Source organism: Orycteropus afer, unplaced genomic scaffold (assembly GCF_000298275.1).
Source record: "Orycteropus afer afer isolate SDZICR_OR568_19922 unplaced genomic scaffold, OryAfe1.0 scaffold00520, whole genome shotgun sequence".
NCBI lineage: Eukaryota > Metazoa > Chordata > Mammalia > Tubulidentata > Orycteropodidae > Orycteropus > Orycteropus afer.
In genome coordinates this window covers 846457-849059 of record NW_006922107.1, presented here as the reverse complement: position 1 = coordinate 849059, position 2603 = coordinate 846457, and positions in this window count along the sequence as shown.

The following is a 2603-nucleotide window of genomic DNA, read 5'->3' as shown; positions in this document are numbered from 1 at the left end:
CTTTCTTTATATTTATTTTAGTGCTTAACAAATTAATTTAAAATAATTTGCTGAGGGCATGGTGGGCAATCTTGAGTGAAGAAAAGAAAAACTTCAGACAGTAGATCTTACCAAAGTAGCCCAAGGGAGTTGCAGTTTTCCAAAATGTGCATGACATAAGGCTTATTTCCTTTGCAACCACACGCCATGTTGAATGATTAGAGAAGGAATTAGATGAGACCAAATTGGATCCATTCTAATTTGACAATAAGTCCTTCTCACTCCTTTCTTGCCTGATTGCAATCAAGCACTCACATGTATACATTAAGTCTGATGCACAGACTTATGCTTGTAGGCAGTCCAAGACCAAAATTTTCTAAATGTTTTGACCTTCGAACAATATTAATCCATCTGATCTTTCACAAGAGTCTTCATATAAAATTGACTTCGCATGTGTAAAACTTTTGATAGTTTCTCTATTCCTATCCAAATAGCAGAACTTCCCCCCTTTTTTTTTTTTCACTTCCAGTACAGAAATGAAAATTCTCTATTATAGAATCATCTGCTAAACTTTTAAGGAAAGAATTGCATGATGATATTTTTTAAAATAGGGCAATGTATCTTGCCCTCTTACCTGTTTTAAGTGCTTTGACTTCAAAACCACCGTTAGGGATTTAGAAAGAGATAGAGGGACTATTGTGTTTTTATAATGCTCTGAATCTCTGTCAGCTGGTTGTACTGGAGAATATATTTTGGCTGCCAAAGAATATTCTCCTATAAACAATGTTCAAAAACAGTTTAATAATTAAAGCACTAAATATTAAATAAATAGATGAATATGCATGAAAGATATAAATATATTAACATGACTTCATAATTAATTCCCAGCATTTTCAGTTGGTTTCTCCCTAGTGCAACTCAATCAGAAGGAAAGGATATAGCTGAATCAAAGCTCATATAACAAATTACAGGACTCCTTTCATGCATAGCCTAGAAATTATATTAGATCTGTCCATGTCCCTATTCTTCCACCTCTAATCCTGTTACACTAAAGTTAACTCTTGTTTTGTGATCAAGCCTCTCATTACCACAGGTACCATGGCTTTCTCACTCTTAACGTCATTCAGCCTGTAGATGGAAGAGAAAGGATACAAACTCAGGTTCCTCTGATTACAAAGCCGGAGATCTCAGTATATTGGCTCACTATGAAGCCTTTCCTCCTTTCCTTCCTGGTTCTTTACAGTAAAACCAAAACATCAAATTCACTGCCATCAAGTTGATTCTGACTCATAGTGAACCTCATTGGGTTTCCAATGCTGCAGATCTTTACAGAAGCAGACTGCTTCATCTTTCTTGAACAGAGTGGCTGGTGGGTTCAAACCATCAACCTTTTGGCTAGCAGCCAAATGCCTTAACAATTGTACCACCCAACCTCCTTTCTACCCAGTAAGTCAAGACTAAATAGAGCATGTGATGATTGTAATCTGCCACAATAAAAAAGATAACCATACAAGTTGTTCTTTTTTGTTCCTGCCTGTTCTGGAACCAGGCCAATGAGTCACAGCAATTGTGCAGACAAAGGATCTTTCATATTTGACTAGGCTGCATGTGCTAGGTGATGTAGATAAAGAAAAGCTGATGTTATAACATGCTGTGTTTTGTTTTTCCTTTTAAGGATCTGATACACTAGCAACCAAATATCCATTGGTTAATATGTGTCTAAGAAATGAGCAAATTGTAATTCTGAAATACTTAGTTTATAACTCAAAAACTAAGACAATTTAGATGGTTTGTAGTGAGAAATACCATCTAATAAAGCAGTGGGAAAGGCAAAAGTGTTTCTCTTGGGTGCTTTTGAGTTTGGTGGCAGGCAAAGCTGAGAAACAAGATATCATGAGTCTCCCTTTCTGTGACAGGAAACACATACTGTCCTTTGCCAGTATTTCAGGAGTCTACTTATCGTTCAACTTAGTGGTTAGAGAATCTGGCTAACTGATATTTAAGTCCATTTCCTACAAAACTACTCTACAGAAAAGTAGGTCAATCAAATGCAAATATTATATTCCTTCTTTTATATGAAAAATCATGTTGTAGAATTCTGCAAACTGTCAGAGGACACAAAATGACTGTGCTGACTTTGTTGAAGTTTTCAGACATAAACACTACTGAAATCTGCAGGCCTGATGATTTTTACTCCAGGATTCTATAAAAATAGAGACAAAGTTGCTGTGGCATATATTTATATATTTACATTAACATATTTTCCCCAAGAGAAATGATATGATACTGGAGAAGAGACATTTAAGATTAAATTCTTTGCCTATATATATATATATGCATGAATTGAAAAAAAAAGTCCCAAAACTATTTGTAGGCAAATTAAATGGAAGGAGACAGAAGGAGACATTAACTAATAAGTGTAATGTTGTTGTTGTTAGGTGCTGTTGAGTCACACTGCCCAGTTATTATAATAACTATAATGTTATTGTTGTTATGTGCCATCAAGTCATCTCCGACTCATAGCAACCTTATGTACAACAGAATGAAACACTGCCCGGTCCTGTGCCAGTCTCATGATCCCTATTATACCTGAGCCCATGGTTGTAGCTACTGTGTCAGTCCAT